At 46.9% G+C, this 27373-nt stretch overlaps 1 long non-coding RNA gene across 2 annotated transcripts; it reads left to right on the top strand.

The window, feature by feature from the left end:
• Nucleotides 1-27373, top strand: LOC144888964 (uncharacterized). 2 transcript variants are annotated; one of them, XR_013621492.1, is made up of 4 exons: nucleotides 1-15; nucleotides 3743-3842; nucleotides 24329-24472; nucleotides 26506-27373. It is a non-coding gene; the product is annotated as an uncharacterized LOC144888964 (long non-coding RNA). The 2 variants fall into 2 exon arrangements; XR_013621493.1 differs by lacking the exon at nucleotides 1-15 and adding an exon at nucleotides 3324-3361.

Here is a 27373-nt window from a genome sequence, read left to right as displayed (position 1 = left end):
CGCTAACCTCATCAGGTGGGTTTACCATAATGTCTTCCATATACTGTGATTACAACGAAGTGAAACTGATCAGCAGCCCATCAGTATCATATAAAGCAATAAATACCAAGGCTTCAGCTTCTGAAAGCTTAAAACAAAGTGTACTTCGCCGAGTGACGAAACGTAGGCGTAGGCCTCGGCCCTACCTATCCAGTTGTTGTTTCCGTTGTGTAAGGGGGGGAAAAAACAAACATTTTGGCCTCAGACCTTTGAGAGTACGTCGTTCCGTGAACTTTTTGAACGGGCCTCGTATGCCATGCTTCGTCAACGTTGGGTTGTTTTTAAATGATTTGAAGGATTAACTTAAGCACCTTGAATAGAGCAGTTTATTGTTCCTCAAAGACCAGTGTGTAAGTTGACTCAATATGATGGTAACTTTGCAATTCCTGCGTTGTCTCTGAATCAGCTGGCTGAGTCATATTGGCGTAGGGTCGGTCATGATCAGCCCCCCCCCTCCCCCTCCCTTTCGTTTCACCAACTCCTGCATCTGCCACCGTTCATGATTATCAAAGTAGGCTTTACCCTGTTCACGATAAGGTAGAAATCAGAGTTGTATACGAAGAGATAAAAGGATGCCATTGACTTCGAGACGGTACGTGATATTTTCAAAAGTATATCGTAGCGTTGTCATTTAATTAGCTTGCAATAAATACGTTGTTCATATACGCACTCTTCATTCTCATCTTTCTTCCTAACTCTTACTCGGACAAGCAAATCCCCTATGCCATCCATAATGGTACACTCTATCCATACACCACATCCTCCCTTCCGTGGATGTTCCACGGGTTTCGGCTAGTTATTATTATTATTATTATTATTACGTTGAAATACGTTGAAAAAGTCAAAACTTCACATGGGGTGTAGGGGAAGGCGGGGCAAGTTGAGCCAGTTTTTGTTCTTGGAATGTTAGGACTGAACTTACTGATGATCTTGCACAAATGAGTATCTTGCCTTCTAATTTAATCCTTGGGAAACATTTTGTAGCTGGTTCTTACTTTCTATCCCCACACTGAAAGTCACTGTGACATTTTGAAAAAACGGAGGCAAAATGGCTCAACTTGCCCGCCTGAGGGGTAAGTTGATCCAACCTCTGGGGTAAGTTGTACCACATAGGGGTAAGTTGATCATTGCCCCAAATAAAGATAACTAAAGTAGAAAAGCATTGTTTTGCCAGAAAAAAATATTTAATGTTGTAAAATTCTACAACACTGAACGAAATGATTACCTTGTGTTCATGGTTATAGTAATCAGTTACGAACAAATTGAGTCACTCTCATAGAAAAACAAGATTGTCAACTGTGGTAAGAAAAGTCAACTCGATCCACCTGTCACAGTTTCAAGTCACAATAAAAGAAAAGTGTCCCAAATACACCCAGAAAGGCCAACAGTCAGACTGTGGCAATTAAGGCACAATATCTTGCTCATCAATGCCAGCTTCATCATTTGGATCTGCAACTAAAAGTAAAACATGTCAGAAATCAAGTCAATTAAGCTGCCAAACTGACAAGTCACAATAATTGAACACAAGCTGTCCAGAACAACGGGCAGAACTGCCAACGCACTTAGGCTGTGGCAGCTTACGCACGATGTCTTGCAGTTCAAATCCTGCTTCATCCTTTGGGTTTGGAACAAACACTGGGTTGTCAGATCCAACTTTTCCAGCAACTTTCTGCAGGAAGACACCTTCAAACTGAAATTCCTCTCCATTCAGTACATCAACCCGAGCAATGTAATGCACAAATCTTGATTTGCCAGCACATTTGACAACTACAAAGTCACCTTCAATGATATCCTATTCACTGTCCACATCTGATTCGTCATCATACTCAACTTCTGAATCACCATCTGTCTCACTGGAACTAGGGGTGTTTGATCTTGGGGGACATGTCTTTTTCCCATTAGCTTTGAACAAGCATCTCTTTGATTTCTTGGCTGATGGCTTCCGTTTGCGATTTTCAGATAGGGCTGCAAGCTCCTGGCATACTGGGGTGTGGAGATGGTACACCCAGTGTGGTGCAGGCTCGCAATGTATCCAATGACCGGGGTACGGTAATAATATGGTATTCTGTAAGCGCTTTGAGCCTTTGGGGAAAAGCGCATTATAAATGCTAATTATTATTATCTCCACCAACATGAGTTGGCAAGTTGAGCCATGGCTCGATTTGCCCCGTAGGGTCTGGCTCAACTTACCCCAGTCTGAACTTTCTGAGATGTCTCCACATACACACATCTTCTATGCATCCATCGTATTAAAGTCTACGACAAGAATGGAGACACATACCTGGACTAACAATAATTGTCATCTGATATCCATATTATCTCCATGCTGCATATGGAAGAAACGTGAACTTACCTGTTTTACACCTTTTTACTTTTATGGCTGAAAATTGGATTTTTCCCTCTGCAACACTGGTTTCCGTTTCAATTTCAATTTAGAAAACAATATGGCACAACGTGGACTTATGCAATGGGGCATCTATACTATAGATGGCGCCACCACAAAGTCTGACTCATTCATAAATGGCTGGGAGGTGGTGCCTCACTTCAACTTACCCCGATGCTCAACTTGCCCCGCCTTCCCCTACTTACTCTTTCACGTGACTGTACAATGCATTTAGGATCGGAGGCAAGAAATAAATATACCGTACAGTGTTTTTCACCTTTTTATTGGACAAAAACCAATTATGTATATATTTCAACAAGGAGGCTCACTTTCATTTCATCACATGCAGTGTTATTTGTAAAAGTTTATGCATGCCTGCCTGCATAATAAATCTTACGCTTCCATGTAATAAGAATAATAATAATTAGTAATATAATACCGAGTGTTTAGACAATACTCAATAGTCAATACAAATGTGTTCTACTTGTGACTCGGCGCACCTCTCATATATCTAACAGTAACATGTACGCAACTACAAGGATGTAATATTGTAATGACAATATACCATCAGAACAGACAACATGTTGTTGTTGTTCAAGGAATATTATTAATATTATTGTCCAGCAATTTATGTATTTACGATTTTAGTCCAACTCCAATAGCTGATGATTTATTGGCATAAATGTGTTGCTCGATATTAATATTAATATTGTAGCGACCCATTGGTCCCCCAAGCGAGACCAGCAGCAGAATCGCCTTGCTCCAGCCGGTGACGTAACCTTGCTCCAGCCGGTGACGTAACTAGATCAATCACATGGGGGTTAAATGCATGTTCCAAGTGAGCTCCAATCGGTGGAGGCGTCGTGGTGCACCGGGCTAAGGCGGGCCACGATGACGTATACAACGATGAGATCGAGAGCTGCAAGCAAACTGCTAAAGGTTCGAACCCTCGATCCTGGGCCCCCGCAGGTGTTGCGCCGCGGAAAATGAGCCTTCAAGCCAAAGACGTCCGGACGGACGCCCCGGGCACCCGGGCCTCCACCCTTTTGAATCTAAACCAATTAATCAATAATTAATCACTGAAAAGCTAATTAATGCATTTGAAATCGTCCACCGTTCCTTGTCGTGACGTCACATTCAACCGACCGTAAAATGAAATGTTGTTGTTTTTTTGAAAGATATTTAAATAATCTCGTTGACCCTTAAGGACTTATATATATATATATAAAACCCTTCGGTTTATAATTATATATAAAATCGATGGACCATCCACAGGGTAAAGGAAAGAATAAAAGAAAAAAATATCACTTCCCGTTCCAGATCCAGGAAGTTGACCCCCAGAGGAAGAAGAAGAAGAACAACCACCCTCCGGCTCGTCACTCGTCACTCGTCACTCGTCGTCCTCGGGCACACTGCAACTGTAAGTTGTAGGTGCAGGTAGTTGCACAGTCTCTGTGGTACGCTGCTTGTAGGTGCAGGTAGTTGGACAGTCTCTGTGGTACGCTGCTTGTTGGTTTCGGCAGTTGCACAGTCGCTGTGGTACGCTGCTTGTTGGTGTAGGTAGTTGCACAGTCTCTGTGGTGCGCTGCTTGTTGGTTTCGGCAGTTGCACAGTCTCTGTGGTACGCTGCTTGTAGGTGTAGGTAGTTGCACAGTCTCTGTGGTATGCTGCTTGTATGTGTAGGTAGTTGCACAGTCTCTGTGGTATGCTGCTTGTTGGTGTAGGTAGTTGGACATTCTTTGTGGTATGCTGCTTGTATGTGTAGGTAGTTGCACAGTCTCTGTGGTATGCTGCTTGTAGGTGTAGGTAGTTGCACAGTCGCTGTGTTATGCTGCTTGTAGGTGTAGGTCGTTGCACAGTCTCTGTGGTATTCTGCTTGTAGGTGTAGGTAGTTGCACAGTCGCTGTGGTATGCTGTTTGTTGGTTTCGGTAGTTGCACAGTCTCTGTGGGATGCTGCTTGTCGGTGTTGGTCGTTGCACAGTCTCTGCGTTATGCTGCTTGTAGGTGGAGGTAGTGGGACAGTCTTTGTCGTATGCTGCTTGTAGGTGTAGGTAGTTGCACAGTCTCTGTGGTATGCTGCTTGTAGGTGTAGGTAGTTGCACAGTCTCTGTGGTATGCTGCTTGAAGGTGTAGGTAGTTGCACAGTCTCTGTTGGATGCTGCTTGTCGGTGAACATAGTTGCACAGTCGCTGTGGTGTGCTGCTTGTAGGTGGAGGTAGTGGGACAGTCTTTGTCGTATGCTGCTTGTAGGTGTACATAGTTGCACAGTCGCTGTGGTATACTGCTTGTAGGTGTAGGTAGTTGCACAGTCTCTGTGGTATGCTGCTTGTAGGTGTAGGTAGTTGCACAGTCTCTGTTGGATGCTGCTTGTCGGTGAACATAGTTGCACAGTCGCTGTGGTGTGCTGCTTGTAGGTGTAGGTCGTTGCACAGTCTCTGTGGTATGCTGCTTGTAGGTGAAGGTAGTTGCACAGTCCTGTGGTATGCTGCTTGTAGGTGTACATAGTTGCACAGTCGCTGTGGTATGCTGCTTGTAGGTGTAGGTAGTTGCACAGTCTGTGTGGTATGCTGCTTGTAGGTGGAGGTAGTTGCACAGTCTCTGTGGTATACTGCTTGTAGGTGTAGGTAGTTGCATAGTCTCTGTGGGATGCTGCTTGTAGGTGCAGGTAGTTGCACAGTCTCTGTGGTACGCTGCTTGTAGGTGTAGGTAGTTGCACAGTCTCTGTGGTGCGCTGCTTGTTGGTTTCGGCAGTTGCACAGTCTCTGTGGTATGCTGCTTGTAGGTGAAGGTAGTTGCACAGTCTCTGTGGTACGCTGCTTGTAGGTGCAGGTAGTTGGACAGTCTCTGTGGTGCGCTGCTTGTAGGTGCAGGTAGTTGCACAGTCTCTGTGGTACGCTGCTTGTAGGTGCAGGTAGTTGCACAGTCTCTGTGGTGCGCTGCTTGTTGGTTTCGGCAGTTGCACAGTCTCTGTGGTACGCTGCTTGTAGGTGCAGGTAGTTGGACAGTCTCTGTGGTACGCTGCTTGTTGGTTTCGGCAGTTGCACAGTCTCTGTGGTACGTTGCTTGTTGGTGTAGGTAGTTGCACAGTCTCTGTGGTGCGCTGCTTGTTGGTTTCGGCAGTTGCACAGTCTCTGTCGTACGCTGCTTGTTGTTGTATCTAGTTGGACAGTCTCTGTGGTATGCTGCTTGAAGGTGGAGGTAGTTGGACAGTGTCTGTGGTATGCTGCTTGTCGGTGTACATAGCTGCACAGTCGCTGTGGTATGCTGGTTGTAGGTGTAGGTAGTTGCACAGTCGCTGTGGTATGCTGCTTGTAGGTGCAGGTAGTTGCACAGTCTCTGTGGTGCGCTGCTTGTAGGTGCAGGTAGTTGCACAGTCTCTGTGGTACGCTGCTTGTAGGTGCAGGTAGTTGCACAGTCTCTGTGGTGCGCTGCTTGTTGGTTTCGGCAGTTGCACAGTCTCTGTGGTACGCTGCTTGTAGGTGCAGGTAGTTGGACAGTCTCTGTGGTACGCTGCTTGTTGGTGTCGGCAGTTGCACAGTCTCTGTGGTACGTTGCTTGTTGGTGTAGGTAGTTGCACAGTCTCTGTGGTGCGCTGCTTGTTGGTTTCGGCAGTTGCACAGTCTCTGTCGTACGCTGCTTGTTGTTGTATCTAGTTGGACAGTCTCTGTGGTATGCTGCTTGGAGGTGGAGGTAGTTGGACAGTCTCTGTGGTATGCTGCTTGTCGGTGTACATAGTTGCACAGTCGCTGTGGTATGCTGCTTGTAGGTGTAGGTAGTTGCACAGTCGCTGTGGTATGCTGCTTGTAGGTGCAGGTAGTTGCACAGTCTCTGTGGTGCGCTGCTTGTTGGTTTCGGCAGTTGCACAGTCTCTGTGGTACACTGCTTGTAGGTGCAGGTAGTTGCACAGTCTCTGTGGTACGCTGCTTGTAGGTGCAGGTAGTTGCACAGTCTCTGTGGTGCGCTGCTTGTTGGTTTCGGCAGTTGCAGTCTCTGTGGTACGCTGCTTGTAGGTGCAGGTAGTTGGACAGTCCCTGTGGTACGCTGCTTGTTGTTGTATCTAGTTGGACAGTCTCTGTGGTATGCTGCTTGGAGGTGGAGGTAGTTGGACAGTCTCTGTGGTATGCTGCTTGTCGGTGTACATAGTTGCACAGTCGCTGTGGTATGCTGCTTGTAGGTGTAGGTAGTTGCACAGTCGCTGTGGTACACTGCTTGTAGGTGCAGGTAGTTGCACAGTCTCTGTGGTGCGCTGCTTGTTGGTTTCGGCAGTTGCACAGTCTCTGTGGTACGCTGCTTGTTGTTGTATCTAGTTGGACAGTCTCTGTGGTATGCTGCTTGGAGGTGGAGGTAGTTGGACAGTCTCTGTGGTATGCTGCTTGTCAGTGTACATAGTTGCACAGTCGCTGTGGTATGCTGCTTGTAGGTGTAGGTAGTTGCACAGTCGCTGTGGTATGCTGCTTGTAGGTGTAGGTAGTTGCACAGTCTCTGTGGTATGCTGCTTGTAGGTGTAGGTAGTTGCACAGTCTGTGGGATGCTGCTTGTAGGTGTAGGTAGTTGCACAGTCGCTGTGGTATGCTGCTTGTTGGTGTACGTAGTTGCACAGTCGCTGTGGTATGCTGCTTGTATGTGTATGTAGTTGGACAGTCGCTGTGGCATGCTGCTTGTTGGTGTAGGTAGTTGCACATTCGCTGTGGTATTCTGCTTGTATGTGTAGGTAGTTGCACAGTCGCTGTGGTATGCTGCTTGGAGGTGTAGGTAGTTGCACAGTCTCTGTGGGATGCTGCTTGGAGGTGTAGGTAGTTGGACAGTTTTTGTGGGATGCTGCTTGGAGGTGTGTGTAGTTGCACAGTCTCTGTGGGATGCTGCTTGGAGTGCAGGTAGTTGGACAGTTTTTGTGATTTGGTGTTTGGAGATGTAGGTAGTTGGACAGTTTTTGTGGGATGCTGCTTGGAGGTGTGTGTAGTTGCACAGTCTCTGTGGGATGCTGCTTGGAGTGCAGGTAGTTGGACAGTTTTTGTGATTTGGTGTTTGGAGATGTAGGTAGTTGGACAGTTTTTGGTGTTTGGAGATGTAGGTAGTTGGACTGTCGCTGGTATTGTAAAGTCATATCTGGATTTTGATCAAGTTTTATTTCTCAGGTGATATGATTGTTGCCTGCCCTTGCCTTCTCTCAGCTACAACACCTTTTATTATCTCTGGGCATGCATGGTGAGGGCTTTGGTCAGTTTGCTGTTTGGAAATGTTCACCCAGATTCGAACATGGCAGCAGGTCGCATGTAAAACTAGACCGGCACTCGGTAGAGCGCATACCCCTGCCAGGCTGAACAGTTTACGTTTTGTATCCACTGACAGGTCGGATCTAGACCTGGACCTGAACTCAAAGCTAATCGGCTTGTTCTTGTCACTTACCAAACTCATCCACCAAGTTTTGTCATAAATCATCCACACCTTTTTGAAATATGATGCTGCATATCTTTTGGTCCAATCACTCAATGGTGAAGAATCACTTAAAATTTTCAAAAATTCTCGTATCCGGATTCGTATCTTCACCAAAATCGAATCGATTCGACTTCATCACACACTCAACCTGTCCACAATTTTTTGTCCGAATCTGGCCACAAACTTTTGAGATATCCTGTTCACAAACAGATACAGACCTCCATCCACCTTCGATGGCAGAGGTAGAAAGTCCAAGCGAGGGTGTGCAACCAAGAAACTCATTTTGCAATAAATGTTCGTTTCCCATTAATCGTACACTTTCTAAAATCAAATCTCACCCCTCTCCTCCAAATCTTCCCCATAACCCCTCCCCTCCAAATCTTCCCCATCACCCATCCCTTTCAAATCTCCCCCCTTGCCCCTCCCTCCTAAACTACCCCCTCACCCCTCCCCTCCTAGACTCCTCCCTCACCCCTCCCCTCCAAATCTCCCCCATATCCCATCCCTTTCAAATCCCTCCCCTTGTCCCTTCCCTCCCAAACTCCCCCCTCGCCCCTCCCCTTCAAATCTCCCCACCCTCATTTCTTCTCAATTTCCGCCCTCTCACTCCCCCTCCTCAAAGCGTCCTCCCCGATTCTTCCCCCTTCCAACTCTCACCTCCATCTCCCCCAACCTTCTGCCTCGCTCTTCCCCCTCCTCAAATAACACCTCATTGTGCCTCACCCAATCACCATCAAACCTTTTGTCCGCCCCATCCTTCTCTTTCTCCGAGCTATTCTGAAATCTCTGACACACCTTCAACAGCTCTCCCTACCTCTTCCACCTCTTCCACATCTTACCCTGCCCCTCCTCCCCCCTGTTCTGTATCCGATGCTCCCCCTTCCTCTTCATTAACGGTATGGACCTCAAACATCCGGGGTCTTCGTTCAAACTTAACTGATCTCTCCATACAGGTTGCTTCTGTCAAACCAGACATGATCTGCTTAACAGAAACTTTCCTCCTTCATGATGTCTCTGATTCCTTAGTATCTCTCCCGGGTTACTCCCTCCTCCGGTATGATAGACCTGAGCCTCGTCCTGGAGGTGGGGTTGCTATCTTTATCAAAAACTCTCGTCCTCACTCGCCCTGCACTGTACTCTCTCCACCTCACCCCCAGGAATACCTCTGGCTACGGCTTCCCCTTTGCTCCCACCTCTTGTTCATATGTGTGTTGTACCGTCCACCAAACAGTGATGACTCCATCTACATCTCGCTGTCTGATAATATGGACCAACTTCTATCTACTCATCCCAACTCTCTCTTCCTCATATGTGGTGATTTCAACTGTCGTCATTCCAGTTGGCTGGGTGTGGGTACCTCCCTCACCAGCCATGGCTCCTCAGCAAAGGACGTCTGCGACTCACTGGGACTGACACAATCTGTCAATTTCCCGACCCGGATCTCAGTCAACGGAGCGTCTTCTCTTCTCGACTTGGTACTGACTAACTTCCCTGAAAATGTCTGCTGCTCCTCTTCTGCACCAATCGGATCATCTGATCATGTCCTTGTTAAAGTGGACATCTCTCTGACCATTCTCGGGGAGCCTGCTCAGCGTCGACGAGTCTGGCATTTCACTCAGGCCAACTGGCACGGTCTTCAAGCAGCCATCAATCATCTGGACTGGTCTCCCATCTCTACCACCTCTGACATCAACTCATCCTGGGAATTCTTCCAAAGTAAATTGCTCTCCCTCATGCACAGATTTATCCCATCTCGTCTTCAGTTGTCATACCCTTCCTCCCGTCCATGGTACACGGAATCTTGTGGTGAGGCTGTTGCCCAGAAACAACTTGCCTTCGTCTCCTGGAAAGCAAATCCAACGGAAGGAAATCTCATTTCCTTTCACAAAGCCCGAAACAAGTGTGTGTCCACCCTCATGAGAGCCAGGAAACAATATCTCTCCGTTCTCAAGACCGAACTCTCTTATCTGTCTCCCTCTTCCAAAACCTGGTGGTGTCTGGTCAAATCCGTTTCTGGTGTTTGTTCCTCCTCCATCCCCTCCCTTACCTCAAACGGCTACACAGCTGACTCCGCACGTGAAAAAGCTGAATGCCTCAACTCTGTGTTTGCCTCTAAATCTTGTGTCCCAAACCCATCCCTCTCTGTACCCACCATACCCAGTCGTACCCAGCTGCTCCTGGACTCCGTGTCCTTTCCTCCTGACAAGGTGGAAAAGTTTGTCAACCCTCGACTCTGATTCTGCAACTGGACCCGACGGCATCAGCCCACGGGTCCTAAAATCCTGCTCTGCCGCTCTATCTCACCCTCTCTCTGTTCTCTTCACCCTCTCTTTTGCTCAAGGTCAACTGCCATCTGCTTGGAAATCGGCCAACATCACCGCTTTGCACAAAAAAGGTGCAAAAACAGATCCTAGCAACGACAGACCAATCAGCCTTCTCCCAATTATCAGCAAAGTCATGGAATCCATCATTGCTTCGGATATGAAATCTTTCCTCTTCTCCAATGGCTTGATCTCTGAGCATCAATTTGGTTTCAGACCAGGTCACGCTACTCTGGACATGCTGCTTCTGCTGTCTCAACAATGGATGGAGGTCCTCAATGCCAAACAGGAAATTAGAGCTGTCTCCCTCGACATATCACGTGCCTTCGATACGGTCTGGCACCCCGCTCTGCTCACCAAACTCTCCTCCTTTGGTATCCATGGAAATCTCCACGTATGGCTGGCTGACTTCCTCTCTAGTCATCGTCAACGTGTGGCCCTGAATGGGGTTCTCTCATCTCCTCTTCCTGTTCAGGCTGGAGTGCCCCAAGGCAGTGTTCTGGGCCCTGTGCTTTTTCTGGTCTTCATCAATGATCTCTCTGACTCACTTGAAAATCCTCTCTATCTTTTTGCTGATGACTCCACTCTCTGCCGCTCCATTGCTCTTCCCTCAGATCGGCAGTCTGCAGCCTCCTCACTCTCTGAAGACTTGGACAAAATCACAGACTGGTCAAACAAGTGGAACATGTCTTTCAATCCTGACAAATCCCACACTCTTACTATGTCTCTCCGAAAAGATCGACTGGACAACCCTCCCATCTACTTTCTCAACAATCCTCTCCAAGAAGTTCTGTCGCTCAAGCTTTTGGGTCTCACTATCTGCCATGATCTTTCTTGGGAAAACCACATTTCCAAGCTGGCCTCCAAAGCCAGTCGCCGACTGGGCATCCTCCGTCGTGCGAAGTCCTTCCTCGGCACACCTGAGCTCCTCACCACATACAAGGCTTTCATCCGCAGCTCAATGGAATACTGTTCTCCCCTATGGGCCGGGCCGGTGCTCTTGCCTCACACCTAGCTCGGCTTCACGCTGTTGAAACCAAAGCTTTCAGAATTATTGGAATCTCCCGCGATGAAGCTATCTCTGAGGGCCTTTCACTCACTCACCGCAAGCAGGTAGGTGGTCTTTCTGTCTTCTACCGACTCCTCTCCGGCCTTGCACCCCCAGCTCTCTCTGTGCTCTGTCCTCCAAATATTCCTACAGGTCGCACAAGATCTGCCAGCAACCCTCTGATGGTTAAACTGCCGAAATCTCGGCTCTCTGCTCACCTTCACTCTTTCATTCCTCTTTTCTCCCGCCTCTGGAACAAACTCCCTCACTCCCTTCAATCCCACTCCTCCCTCCAGGTCTTTAAAACAGCTGTTCACCACCATCTCTTATCTTCCCCCATCCAAAACCTTGATCTTTTCTACCCCCGCTAATTCACCCCAGATCCACCTTGTTTGAAATTCCAACTTCTTTCCTGGAAGTCCTGGCCGTGTCCATATGTTTTATACCTCTCCCACCCCCCCTCCCCCTTCCCATGCCCTCCCCCAAAGCCCTCGCCCTCTCTCAGATCTCTCGATGTCTCCATGTCTCTCGGTCCCTGCTCTCAAATGTTGTGATTGTGTCCTTCCCCCTCTCTCCCCATCTTGTCTACCGCTCCCGATGTTATATGTTTGTGTGTCGGTTTGTCTTTCTGTGTGATTAATGTTCGCTCTTTCACGAGCCTCGATCTTGCAAACAAACAAAAAAAAAAAAAAAAAAAAAATACAGACCTCCATCCACCTTCGATGGCAGAGGTAGAAAGTCCAAGCGAGGGTGTGCAACCATTAATTGCTCTTTCTCGTTCTGTATGTTTTTGAACGGATAGAAATGTGTTTATCCAAAATGGTTGATGAAAAGTATACGATGGACCACACGACCCTGGATCACAGCTCAACGTTGGTGGGCGGGCATCGCGAAAATGCACCCTTCCCTTAGCTGGCTCACCCGAGAAGGTTCAGTGAGGCTGCCTCTGCTCAACCCCTACCCCATCTCACAGGATGTAAGGAGGAGTATGACCCGGAGGGAACTCTGCAGATGTGTGAAGTCACATGAGATCACCAGCCAAGGGAAGGGAAGAGATGGCCCCCAGTGCCACGATCCACCACCATGAGAGCAATACCCCTTGCCCTCAACATATCCACTGACCTTGGTCGTTGTGCTCACCCCAACCACTGACGGGAACCTCAAGAACCCATAAAATTCATGCTGGACCAAAGAGTAAAACTTCAAGAAAGGAATCCAGCAATTTAGAGAACACGACCCTGCACGTGATCCACTCTCACCCTCATGGATCTTTCGGTCCTACAATCGCCGGTCGAGACCTACCAAATCGCCCAAACGTCCAAACTCTATTCAAACATGACGGTCGGATCCACTAAAGGAACCCGCTTCGCTTTCCGTCTTGTGCGCAAGTGGTCAGGAGTACGCTGGCCCATCAAATGCAGACTGAATTCACGAGAACGGCACTCAGTATAGAGCATACCTCTGCCAGGTGGATAGTTTACGTTTTGTATCCCAGAGTAGACCAGAAAATCACAATACAGAATCACATTTAATCAAAATCATCCGTCCACAACTTTTGGAGATTTCCTGCTGTATCGTTTTTCCCATTAATCGTTTTTGTCGTTTTTGGCAAATCGTTTGTGAAACAAAATCGTTTTTGGCCCAATCTCCCATTGGTGACGAATCACTTTAAAAAATGTGACTCGTCGGATCCGGATCTTCAGCAAAATTGAATCGATTCTTCCTTGTCACACACACAACCTGTGCAATCTGTTTCGTCAAAATCCGTCCATAACTTTTTGAGATATCCTGCTATGTACCGTTTCTGACCCTATCTCTCAATGATGAAGGATCACGTAAAACATTCTCGTAGCCGAATCCGGATCTTTACCAAAATCTAATCATTTCGTCTTTGTCACATACACTACCTCACTGCCAAATTTTGTCCGAATCCGTCCACAACTTTTTGAGATATCGTGTTCACAAACAAACAAACAGGGGTAAAAACATAACCCCCATCCACCTTTGGTGGCGGAGGTAACAAAGAAAGAAAATTCTTCACGATTTGACCGAATCATTTACAAGTGCAATCTTAGACGAAAGTACTTTCACCGAGGATGGAGCGGGTCAAGACCCAATGCATGTAAAATATTTCATTGATAAGTTACATTGATTTGTTTTGCAATATTTGTCAACACATGTATTTAACTTTCATTGAAATCAATGGGAAATTCCCATAACAGGTGTATAACCACAATTGACGTTATTTACTTAGTTATTGACAATAATTTGCACCCCATGTCCACTCTTGATCCAATATTCCCCAATAACATCTCACAAGAACTGAATTGATTATCTTCCTCGTACGTTCAATAACAAGCAGGGCTCCACAAGAATTAATTTGAGCGTCCTTAAATAGGACAAGTTGATCGATTTGTGGGATAAATGTTACAAACCTGTATTTGTTCAAAGAACAATAATCAAAATACATTTATCGGAGTAAAAATAGTTATTCTCTTACATCAACAGCAACTTGATCAGGATTCCTTTCTTTTCAATGTGGAATATTTTGGGGGTTTTCCCACATCTCAGAATGAGGCATTCCTGGAAATCTCCTCTGAGGTTTCTCAGAAAGGTGAGTGTCCAGGTGTACCATTTGGTAGATGGAGGGGTACGGGGTAATGTTATTGTCGTGTCTGCCCTGTCGTGAACACCGCAGGGCGACACAGATGACCAAACGAGCTTTAACTCCAAGGCGTTCAAACCTATGGCGCACCTTCATTATACGCACGGGGGAAGAGTGGGTGGTGGGGCTGGGGGGGAGAGGGGGGGGAAGTCGGGGTCCACCAGCAGTCTTTGAACCTGCAACAATTAACTCAAACCGACACACAATTAAAATGTTCAAAATATACAGGTTTATTGAAAATAAATGCCAGCAACAAAAAAATTCACGTTAAACTAATATCCTAAATGGGACGTCCCCAGACAGACTCAAATACACACATAGGGAAATATAAAAGAACGAAAGTAAAAAATGTGTGTTTGTTTAGTGGGCACATAGCTCCGATCTGCTCTTAAACCTCGTTAGGAATCGTCCAAACCCCCGCGTCCTTGGCGGGAACAGCACGCTTTGTCGTGCAGCACGCGAGCAGGAACCAGGCCTCCGTGCACAGTTCACCCCTCTAGCTGTCGAGTGCGCAGCGAGCAGGCCGCGCCCGTTCACTCGTCTCTGCTCCACACAGCACCGCCGCCTCTCCGGTTCACTCGGCATGGCCCTCAGCCATCACAAAGCCACGGCCAAGCGTGCCAGAGTCCACAAGCCACGACCGCCTTTCCTCACGATCGTCAAAACCCAAAGTTACGGATATGAAATGCTGACTGCACAGCACCAATGCCCAACGCAAGAGAGCAAAAATGCCACCGTTCGCTATGATCTCCCGGGTGTAAGGGGCAGAAAATGTCGGAACAACGTCTTTTGTCTTCTAGAGGGACAGCAAAGAGGAAAAAATGTCGGGGAGAGCGTTATTTTAAACTCAATGCTCTGACTTCATCCGTGCCTACTCCACCAATCACTAATCCCATCTTAGCAGTCCTTGCGCCAATCAATCCCGGACCAATCACTGCTCTTCAGGGCGTCGCCTCCCGGACCTCCTGTGCCTGTGTGCTCACCAGGTCGGTGGTATCAGTGGTAGTTTTCAATGTCCTGCTTCCAGTTGGTTTTTATTTAGTGTTATAAATGCGTGATTGCCTGGCTATCTGTGTGTGTTGCTGGTGTCATAAGAAACAGAGGAAAATAACAGAGGCCATTACATACAAGGGATTAATTACCCATAGTCCTTCACCAATTAACATAACCCCACCCCTCGTGATGGGAACGAAAATACGCTCTTGCACGACATACCGTCTACCGGATCCCTACTTATGATACATGGGGCTTCTTCTTCTTCATGACAATCAGAGCACACTATCTATGCAAATCTACCTGGGCTAAGGTATTGCCTACTGCCCACCCTCCCCCCACAAACGTAACATTATTTTCAAAATAAACTTTTCAAGAATTTTACCAAAACAAATTTTTTTTAACACAATGTTGGGCTTCTGCCAATTTAGATGACCTTTTGACCTCTGTCGACAGAAATTAAATTTATTGCGAAGCTATTATTTTTCTACTTTGTGCTTATACAACTTATTTCGCACGAAGATTGTTAATAAAGAAGTATAAGTTGTGGGTGGAATGGTGCCAAACTTCATTTCCTCTACTCCTGAAAAAGGAGACGTCTTAAGACTCGATCCCGGTATTTTTAAAATATCTATATATATATATTGTTACGGGTCGCGGACAAGATGTTACTTTGGGCCGAGCGGATGGTCAACCGCGACCGTTGCAGGATCCCCGATTGGCCCGACTTCCTGAACGTTGACCAGATCGCGCCACAGGTATTCAATCGGGAAACCTCTAAAGCGACCGAATGTAAAGAGGAAGAGAGAAGAAAACAGAGTACGGAGGAATAACAGGATTTATTATACACACAAGCAAAAAGAAAGCAGTCACGTTTATTTACAACACATAACACGCAGGTGACACAGTGCAAATACTAGCTTACCTACAGTCTTAATTAACCCAGGACAGAACAAACAAAAGACAGACTCACGCGGGGAATGACAGGAATGGCAGGAGGTGGATGGCTGGAGGTGAACGCTTGGTGGAGCCAACGCGGAGCTTGGTGGAGCCTTGGTGGAGGTGAACGCTTGGTGGAGCCAACGCGGAGCTTGGTGGAGCCTTGGTGGAGGTGAACGCTTGGTGGAGCCAACACAGAGCTTGGTGGAGCCTTGGTGGAGGTGAACGCTTGGTGGAGCCAACACGGAACTTGGTGGAGCCTTGGTGGAGGTGAACGCTTGGTGGAGCCAACGCGGAGCTTGGTGGAGCCTTGGTGGAGGTGAACGCTTGGTGGAGCCAACGCGGAGCTTGGTGGAGGGTTGGTGTGACGGGTTCTCTCTCCTTCCCTCACAAGCTTCAGGACTCTTTCTCTCTCTTTCTTAGTCCCACCCAGTCCAACAACTTCCTCTCTTGCTTAGTCCAACTCAAGGCCTTCCTGTCTTCTGATCTCCTCCCTCCTCGACTCTACTCAAAGCGCATCTCTTTTCGGAAACGCCCCGCCGTGGGTTATATAGGCCTCAACCTTTGCGAACCTCCCCCAAACGTTCTCTCTCCGCCCTCTCAAGCCAAACCCCTTGTTCATGGTTGGTCGAGTGGGGCTGGCTCACTCCTCCCCTCTATGACGAGGTGGAGGCACGCCTTTCTTCCCCAACCCTGCCTCGTGGTCAATGGCGGATGAAGGGAAAACCGCCCAAAATGCAGTTGGCAATTGGAAGGGAGGTAATTGGCAATGGGAATGGAAGTTTTGGGAGTGGGAATGAAGGGAATCTATCTCTTTCACTGGTGCAATGGAGTATTTCTATTAATGGGAGACACAGCCTTACCCTAAAACACAGAATTGAAGGAGCTGTGCTCCAACGCGAGTTGAAAGAATTGACGCGACCAAAGATGGAAATTCGTCCGAGTAGGTTTAATAAATGTATCACACTCGGGTACTCTCAAAAGCCCGTTTATCGGGCAGCAATATATATACACATTTATGTCGGGAAGTTTGTTCCCAATCGTGAAGTTCCCAAATCCGCTTCCGGTCCCTCGAGCGACGGGGCTTGCTTTGATCTCTCCACGGCATCAAAGTTTGAGTGTTTTCCCGTTCGTTTCTTTGTCAAATTTCCGCTGCGTATTTTGTTGTGTATGTGTTATTGTGTGTTTCTATTTGGTTTTGGTTTTGTAGTTGTTGCAAATTTGTGTGTAATTAGTCGTTTCTTTGTCCGCGCCTCGTGCGGCCTGGTGTCTCGTGCGGCCTCCTCGTCTCGACTTGTGCCCCGCCCCCTATATTCTCGTTTGTTCTTTCACCTCTGCTCCTGCTTTCTCAAATCCACGTTCTCACTTAGAGACTTTTCCCAGATTGTTTTCATGGTTTTGTTGAAATATTTCTTTAAATATGTTTAAACCGCAGCGGTGATCCCCCCCCCCCCCCCCCCCCCCAGGATTTCCATGTTTTAAACGTTTCCCAGTGTGTACCCTGGATAAGAATAGGTACGCCGTATCCCTGCGTGTCGTAGGAGGCGACTAAGTGGGTTGGCGTCGGGAAAGGCATCCGGCCATAAAAAAAAAAAAACATTGCCTCAAAAAGAGAACCATGACAATTACAACTACATGTGGGCAGGGTACAGCCCGAAGTGGAGATCGGTTTCTGAGGTTTGGGACATGGAATGTAGGGACAATGACAGGGAGATCAGGAGAAGTGGTGGAAGTATTGGTCAGAAGAAGAGTGGACATATGTTGTGTGCAAGAGACGAGATGGAAGGGAAGTGGTGTGAGAATGGTGAAGGGTAGGCAGGGACAGAAATACAAGTTTGTGTGGCAAGGGTGCCTGGAGGGCATGAATGGTGTTGGTGTCCTGTTTTCTGAGGAGTTTGTAGACAGTGTGGTGAGTGTGACTAGAGTGAGTGATAGGTTGATGATGGTGAAAATGATGATTGGAAAGCTCTTGGTGAACGTCATCTCGGGATATGCTCCGCAGGTTGGTCGGAGCGATGAAGAGAAGGACATGTTCTGGTGTGCGATAGAGAAGCTGATGGAAAACGTGAAAGATGAGGAAGTTGTTGTGGTAGGAGGAGACCTAAATGGACATGTGGGAAGGAGTATGGATGGTTTTGAAGGAGTTCATGGGGGTTACGGAGGATTTTGGAGTTTGCTGATGGAGCTGATTTGTTGATTTGTAATACTCAGTTCCAGAAAGAGGATAATAAGCTTGTTACATACACGTCAGGTGGGTCGACGACAACCGTTGACTACCTGATGGTGCGTAGGCGAGATAGGGGGCACCTCCGAGACACAAAGGTGATCCCGGGGGAGGAGGCTGTTTCACAGCACCACTTGGTTGTCTGCGACGTAAGGGTGAAAGGTGCGAGGAGAGCTCGGCGGGTGAAGTACCAACCGAGAATGAAGGTGTGGAGGTTGAAAGAGGTGACAGTAAGGGAGGCATTAAAAGAGAGGCTGAGTAGGGTCGAGGATGATGTGGTTGAGCTTGAAAGTGGTTGGATGTCAATGAAAGCTAGTCTGTTGGGAGCCGTTGGTGAGGTATGTGGATGGACAAAAGGACCACCAAGGCACTCGGAAACATGGTGGTGGGATGATGAAGTTGGAAAGACGATTGACAAGAAGAGGAAGAAGTTCAAGGAGTGGCAGAAGGCGAAGGGTACGGGAGCAGAAACAGCTGAGCATGAAAGTTATAAGGCAGCCAGGAAGGCTGCAAAGAAAGAGGTAGCAAAGGCGCAGGAGGCATGTAGGAAAATGTTCGGAGAACGCTTGGATTCGGAAGAGGGTCAGAGAGCGGTATTCAGGATTGCAAAGCAGATAGCGAAAGAGAGGTGTGATGTGATGGGGGTGAGCTGCTTGAAGGATGAAGTGGGACAAATCGTTGTCGACCCAGATGGAATTAAAGGAAGATGGAAAAGATATATGGAAATGCTGTTGAATACAGAGAATGAATGGGATGGCAACATAGAGAGTAACCCAGTTTTAGGACCGGCAGAGAAGATAACTGAGAAGGAAGTTGAGGAAGCGATAAAAGCAATGAAGGGTAGAAAAGCGGGAGGGCCGACGGGAGTTGTGGGAGATATGTTGAAGGCAGCAGGAAGTTGGGGTGTGAAGAGAATGACAGAGATCTGTAATCTGGTGGTGAAAGAAGGCCGCATTCCAGTGGATTGGGAACTGAGTACCCTCGTCCCTCTATACAAGGGGAAATGTGACCCTCTGGAGTGTGGCTCGTACCGAGCGATAAAGTTATTGGAGCATGGAATGAAGGTATTGGAAAGGGTGTTGTAGAGGAGGATAAGGAAGAAAGTGAAGATCGACGAAATGCAGTTTGGATTTATGCCAGGAAGAGGAACGACAGACGCGCTTTTCATTGTGAGGCAGTTGCAGGAGAAGTACATGGAGAAGAGGAAGAAGTTGTTTCTTGGGTTTGTTGATCTGGAGAAAGCATTCGATCGCGTTCCACGCAAAGTATTGACATGGGCATTGAGGAAGTTAGGAGTGGAGGAATGGTTGATCAGAGTAGTGATGGCAATGTACAAAAGAGCACGCACAGCTGTAAGGACGAAGGACGGGAACAGTGGTGAGTTTGAGGTGAAGGTGGGAGTGCATCAGGGGTCGGTACTAAGTCCACTACTATTTGTAGCTGTGATGGAGGTGCTGGCTCAGAACATAAAGGAGGGTTTACCGTGGGAGTTGTTGTATGCAGATGATCTGGTGTTGATTGCGGAAAGTATGGATGGACTGAAGGAAAAGATGAACACGTGGAAGGAATGTATGGAGACAAAAGGTCTGAAGGTGAATATCGGAAAGACGAAGGTGATGGCAAGTGGTAAAGCATGTGGTGAGGTGGAAAGAACTGGGAAGTGGCCCTGTGCTGTGTGTAGGAAGGGTGTCGGAGTGAACTCCATTCAGTGTACAATGTGCGCTGAGTGGGTTCATCAAAAATGTAGTGGTCTGAGAGGGTCATTAACCAGTGTGGCAGCTACATTCAAATGTAAGGTGTGCACAGAGGGAGCTGCAGATGGAGGAAATGTTGAGTTGGATCTTGGAGATGGCGTGAAGCTGGAAGGTGTGAAAACATTTTGCTACCTCGGAGACATGCTGAATGGAGAAGGTGGATCAGACTCGGCAACGGTTGCTCGAGTGAGATGTGCATGGAAGAAGTTTCGGGAATTGAGTGGCGTGCTGATGATGAGGGGAGTGTCGTTGAAGCTGAAGGGAAAGGTGTATGCTGCATGTGTGAGAAGTGTTATGATTTATGGGAGCGAGACATGGGTAATGAACGTAGAGCAGCAACGAAGGTTGGAAAGGGTGGAAATGCGAATGGTTCGACGGATGTGCGGAGTATCGTTGAGAGAGAGGAAGACAAATGATAAATTGCGAAAGATGATGGGAATAGAGCCTGTGATTGATGCTGTGAAGAGGAACAGGTTGAGATGGTTTGGTCATGTGTTGAGGAAGGATGAAAGTGACTGGTTGAGAAGAGTGATGGAAATGAATGTAGAAGGAAGTAGAAGACGGGGAAGACTGAGAAAGACTTGGCTAAAGATGGTGGAAGAAGAAATGCGGGCAAGGGGGTTAACAAGGAGAGATGCAGAAAATAGGGCAAAATGGAGAAGATTGTCATGGGGACCGCAAGGCTAACCCCCGCTCTAGCAGGGAAAATGGCCTTTAAAATGCATGTTGTGTTGTTGTTGTATGTCGGGAAGTTTGCCCGGCAAAAGCTATACCGGGCATGCCCGGGTATCAAGGGCGAGCCTTGGAAAGGTGAGTCTGGACCTGCCCGGGCGTGTTTGGCTGCGGCCTGGCAAGTCGAGGCTGGGCGTGCCCGGGCGCTCTGGACGAGCACTGGAAAGGCGATAGCGGGCATGCCCGGACGCTCTGGGCGAGCCCTGGAAAGGCGATAGCGGGCATGCCCGGACGCTCTGGGCGAGCCCTGGAAAGGCGATAGCGGGCATGCCCGGACGCTCTGGGCGAGCCCTGGAAAGGCGATAGCGGGCATGCCCGGACGCTCTGGGCGAGCCCTGGAAAGGCGAGAGCGGGCATGCCCGGGAAAGACGAGACCGGGCGTGCCCGGGAGGTTCGGGCGTGCCCGGGAACAGTGAGTCCGGGCATGCCCGGGAGAGGCGCGTCTGGCCGTGTTCTGGCCGGTGCAAGGCGAATGTGTGCATCCAGCGGTAACCGCTACAGAATAAGATATAACTATCGAACAGGGGTATTCTATTATTGGCTGACGTGTATGCTTGTGGACTAGTTATGGGACGCCCTTTTGACCTTTACACAGCTCCGGCGGAGGCAGGAGGCGCAGAATAACAATAATAATAATAATGATAAAGCACACAATCAAAAAAAAATACAGTCCTCATATCCGCAACAATATATATAAAACATCTTTCATGATGACAGAGTATTGTGATGCAGTTTCTGATTCAGGAGACCTTAAATCACCAGAAACCATTTAAAAACATTTTATGTGCACAACTTCATGTTGTTGGACTTAAATTATCTAACTTAAATTATATTATCTTAAATAACTTAAATTATCTAAAATATATGCATCTGGCAACTGGACTATGAAATGTTTTTCCCAGAATGCTTTGCCTCCATTCCCTTTGGATTTCCTCTCATCAAAACACAGTTAAATAGTTTATTCAGGACCTGAACCCCATGTTCACCGAGGCAGGTCCATACTTCACTCATATCTCCTCAGGTCCTCCTGATTTGCTAATTTTTATCACTCTTAAATCGGCTGTCTTGTCTTGCAGTACTTTTTTGTATAAATCAAAGATTCCAGGAGCAGCGTTTGAAAAGGAGTAGGTCAGTGAGTGTTGGTACACAGTTGAAATCCCACATCCAATCTTCCTTGTCTGACATTTAAATCGTTGCGATCCATCTTTGCCATGAGGATGTGATGAGGAATATAAAGAGATTTATGCTCAGTTGGAAACTTCAGGTTAACTTTCCCCACCAAGTGAAGTTAGAATTTGTCCTATCAAGGCAAAATCTTCTTCATGGTCGTGTCAACAACATGCATTTTAAAGGCCATTTTCCCTGCTAGAGCGGGGGTTAGCCTTGCAGTCCCCATGACAATCTTCTCCATTTTGCCCTATTTTCTGCATCTCTCCTTGTTAACCCCCTTGCCCGCATTTCTTCTTCCACCATCTTTAGCCAAGTCTTTCTCGGTCTTCCCCGTCCTCTGCTTCCTTCTACATTCATTTCCATCACTCTTCTCAACCAGTCACTTTCATCCTTCCTCAACACATGACCAAACCATCTCAACCTGTTCCTCTTCACAGCATCAATCACAGGCTCTATTCCCATCATCTTTCGCAATTCATCATTTGTCTTCCTCTCTCTCACCGATACTCCGCACATCCGTCGAACCATTCGCATTTCCACCCTTTCCAACCTTCGTTGCTGCTCGACGTTCATTACCCATGTCTCGCTCCCATAAATCACAACACTTCTCACACATGCAGCATACACCTTTCCCTTCAGCTTCAACGACACTCCCCTCATCATCAGCACGCCACTCAGTTCCCGAAACTTCTTCCATGCACATCTCACTCGAGCAACCGTTGCCGAGTCTGACCCACCTTCTCCATTCAGCATGTCTCCGAGGTAGCAAAATGTTTTCACACCTTCCAGCTTCACGCCGTCTCCAAGATCCAACTCAACATTTCCTCCATCTGCAGCTCCCTCTGTGCACACCTTACATTTGAATGTAGCTGCCACACTGGTTAATGACCCTCTCAGACCACTACATTTTTGATGAACCCACTCAGCGCACATTGTACATTGAATGGAGTTCACTCCGACACCCTTCCTACACACAGCACAGGGCCACTTCCCAGTTCTTTCCACCTCACCACATGCTTTACCACTTGCCATCACCTTCGTCTTTCCGATATTCACCTTCAGACCTTTTGTCTCCATACATTCCTTCCACGTGTTCATCTTTTCCTTCAGTCCATCCATACTTTCCGCAATCAACACCAGATCATCTGCATACAACAACTCCCATGGTAAACCCTCCTTTACGTTCTGAGCCAGCACCTCCATCACAGCTACAAATAGTAGTGGACTTAGTACCGACCCCTGATGCACTCCCACCTTCACCTCAAACTCACCACTGTTCCCGTCCTTCGTCCTTACAGCTGTGCGGCTCTTTTGTACATTGCCATCACTACTCTGATCAACCATTCCTCCACTCCTAACATCCTCAATGCCCATGTCAATACTTTGCGTGGAACCCGATCGAATGCTTTCTCCAGATCAACAAACCCAAGAAACAACTTCTTCCTCTTCTCCATGTACTTCTCCTGCAACTGCCTCACAATGAAAAGCGCGTCTGTCGTTCCTCTTCCTGGCATGAATCCAAACTGCATTTCGTCGATCTTCACTTTCTTCCTTATCCTCCTCTACAACACCCTTTCCAATACCTTCATTCCATGCTCCAATAACTTTTTCGCTCGGTACGAGCCACACTCCAGAGGGTCACCTTTCCCCTTGTATAGAGGGACGAAGGTACTCAGTTCCCAATCCACTGGAATGCAGCCTTCTTTCACCACCAGATTACAGATCTCTGTCATTCTCTTCACACCCCAACTTCCTGCTGCCTTCAACATATCTCCCACAACTCCCGTCGGCCCTCCGGCTTTTCTACCCTTCATTGCTTTTATCGCTTCCTCAACTTCCTTCTCAGTTATCTTCTCTGCCGGTCCTAAAACTGGGTTACTCTCTATGTTGCCATCCCATTCATTCTCTGTATTCAACAGCATTTCCATATATCTTTTCCATCTTCCTTTATTTCCATCTGGGTCGACAACGATTTGTCCCACTTCATCCTTCAAGCAACTCACCCCCATCACATCACACCTCTCTTTCGCCATCTGCTTTGCAATCCTGAATACTGCTTTCTGACCCTCTTCCGAATCCAAGCGTTCTCCGAACATTTTCCTACATGCCTCCTGCGCCTTTGCTACCTCTTTCTTTGCAGCCTTCCTGGCTGCCTTATAACTTTCATGCTCTGCTGTTTCTGCTCCCGTACCCTTTGCCTTCTGCCACTCCTTGAACTTCTTCCTCTTCTCGTCAATCCTCTTTCCAACTTCATCATCCCACTTCCAAAATGTTACTTCCAAATGTGCCCTTGGTCCAAACAATCGGCCCTCCAACATGGCCGTCTCATTACTTCCGGCTGTTTCAAAAGAGAGGCTTCATCGGCTCTCCAGATTGTATTTTTCACTCCGTGGGCAGCTGCGACCGGGCATAAATTTGACGAACTGACTTGTTGCAAAGGTGGCATCCTTTGACGGTGCCACGTTGAAAGTCACCGGGGATGGGGGGTTCGGGTCCGGGTTCAGGCTGAAGGCTAGCCCAATAGGAGTGGTCGGCGTTTGCCCAATGATTATGGTTCAAAAATATCGTAAACGTATCGATTGCATACGTTTGATTTGACAATAATTGATTGTCCTTTCTACAGGGGAAGAAGAGGTGAACAATCCAACCCATCCCGACTTTGTCCCGTCACCGTTTCTGCAGCCAGCTGACACAAGTGGACGTGCCGACCAATCTGCCGAGAAGATGCAACGCTGCGGGGGAGCATCCAGGCGGTCAAGTGCTTGTGGTGAGTGTTCTTTGTCACAATTTTAAGGAATGCAGACACGGCACTATGGCTCAGATTAGGCAGTGGCTCAGATTAGCTACAATAATTATGGTAAATTAAAGTGACCTGAAAAAATAACTCTTAGATGCCATTTCCTGGCACTTCGAGGCACACTCTGCAATACAATATTATTATTGGGTTTGTTGGCATGTAGGTATATTAATAGTGCTTTGAATGTCACGAAACAAATGTCAGTGATTGTGACCTTGGCAATGTGGGTGTCGGTGGATTATAGTCAGATTATAATATTGCTTGGGTTTCAGGCCAATACGCAGCTACGTTGTCCCGAGGGCCGAACGGCCGAGGTCAATATTCCGCCCTCGGGACAGCATAACGCGCATTGGCCAAAAACTCGAACAATATTTCCATTCTTATTATGATGGATGAAGGCAATGGTAATGGCTCCAATAATCGCAGACAAGCCTAAACTGCGCCACTCCCTTGTGGGAGTAGGCCTACATGACATGTATATGTGGTCGTGCACAGGCCACGCCCACGCGTGGCCAATATTTAGGGTGAATGTTGTTCGTATGGCGGCCATAGGCCATATTTTAAAACTTCGTTGCACCCACCCCCACCTTGTGTAAACCGACATCCCCAATAATTTCATTAAGTGCACCCATTTGGACCACATTAGGAGGGTTGTCAAGTTGTCGCGGTGTGCGGGGGTTTACGACAATGCGATTAATGTCTGCCGGTGTCAGGGTCCAAACGCGTTTTCTTGAATTCTTAAAATCACACATCACTCTGCCAATAATGGACATAGAGGGTCGTGTGAGGTGTCAAAATGATCAGAGTACTTCCATACAATATGGAAGCTGCAACCCAGCTGTCGGTGACATCTGCGGTTACCTCTGGGTCAAGAAATCTGTAAAAATGGTGAAATGTATATTTTGTCTTACATTTTGATACATCATAAATTGTCTTCATAACACAGAGAATAACGAAGGTATTGGTTTAATGTGTACTCTAAAAGTTTCCCAGTACACTGTGCAAAATAATGATACCACACAAATATATCTGATATTAATATTTCTGAGTTTAATACCGCAAAACCGAAGTGTACCCCCTTATTTTCTTCATGGTATATGCAATATGCATACAACATAAGTTTGGATACAGTCGATGTGATATTGGCAATTACTTCAGGTATAACATCGAGATAAATATCATGATTTTCGCGACTGCATTGCACATTATCAAGACTAAAGAGACCTGAATTAAAGATGCCTTAGATTATTTTGGCCACCTGTGGAATAATACACACAAACACAAAAATACACCATAAATGTTTCATTTGGAGATACAAATGTGTTTCATAATACTAAATGTTTGTCCAACAAAATCAGAATTCACTTGAATGTCCATCATATTTTCTATTCAGTTGAATGCCCATCATGTTCATGATTTAACTGAGATGTCGAGCAAAATAAAAGTTCACTTGAATGTCCATCTTGGTAACTATCCATTTTAATGTCTATCATGTTCACAATTCACTTAAATGTCCACCATACGGTAATTACAATGCATCTGAAAGTCCATCGGTTAGTCGAATCATCTGCTTCTGAATCAGATGTCTCATCACCAGCCAGAGAGTTTGCCGGCTTTGTGCATCTTGGTCCGCATTTACATGCACCAATGCATGGAGACGGACATGCTTTTACACGAGCATCTTGACGATGCACAACTTCTCTGGCATCCACAGCTTATTAACTCGCGGCAGGCATCTGGTACAGGTACGAGGCTCATTAGCTTTGGTACTAACTTCGCGCCATCGATGTGCTATCCACATTCCTCTGGTGGAGGAAGGTCAGGATATGCCTGTCCTGCATGTGTCCAGATCAGGGCTCGATAGGTAGCTCGCATGATGTCAAATGTCAGGGCATCTTTTGTTGGCGGTCGGTAGTCATTTTCTGAATGTTGCCAAATGATATTTCAGGATAAATGATGCAACATTCCCTGAAATATTGTTGTCGTCCTTGTCTTCCTTTCAGGTTGGGCAAGAACAGTGCTGTGGTGAAGTAGCTTGAATGGAGGCCTGATCTCGATTACCTTCGGGGTGATTGATTCGTTTTGGCAGTGCCAGGACCGGTGATGTCCTGGCACCACCTTGCCTGGTGTTCATGCTCATCCACCGATGGAAATGGAAAAATGAAATCCACCTCATTCAGCGGTTTTATACATCATGAATACGTCGAACGTCGATGTTATGATTGTTGCTTGACGTGTGATTCTTGAACAGCGGTTGTTCAAAACATTTTCGTCTTCAAGAAGAATCGAGGAAAAAAGGCATTAACCGAACTGTTACCTTTTCGCTCCGTTACCTTCAAAGTTATAAATGCTTGGGCAATGGGCATTCCGCCCGCCCGCCCGTGTCCATTTTTCTTGTGCTCCCCCCATAGTGTTCCGTCTTCCCCAATATGGTCGCTCCATTGACGAAGGGTCATTTGTTACAGCCTTGTGAAATAGTTTTAAAGCTGCAGTCATTGCAAACAAAATAATTGTACCTTTAACATTTCCCAATGAGAGAGAGCAAAGATTATTCATGAAAAAAGAAATCATTTGTGCAGAGAATGATCAGTTTTTGTTTTTACTCGTATAATAACGTTCTCAGTGACGCAATGAATGTGACATGTGACATGTGACATGGATATGGATATCACCCCAGGTATTTTCTATATGTGGTGTTTGCATTTTGTGAAGAGCTTTACATGAATGAACGAATGAATGATCGAATGATCAATAAATTAGAATTTATTCGAGAATGCCTCCACATATAAAATGGCAAAAGGAAAAGTAGTGTTTCAGGTTATTGGATGAATGTGCAATTGAACGTGAAATAAATCAAAAAATGTAAAAATA

Source organism: Myxine glutinosa, unplaced genomic scaffold (assembly GCF_964187855.1).
Source record: "Myxine glutinosa unplaced genomic scaffold, kmMyxGlut1.1 SCAFFOLD_330, whole genome shotgun sequence".
Lineage (NCBI taxonomy): Eukaryota > Metazoa > Chordata > Myxini > Myxiniformes > Myxinidae > Myxine > Myxine glutinosa.
This window is presented reverse-complemented; position numbering and strand designations above follow the sequence as displayed.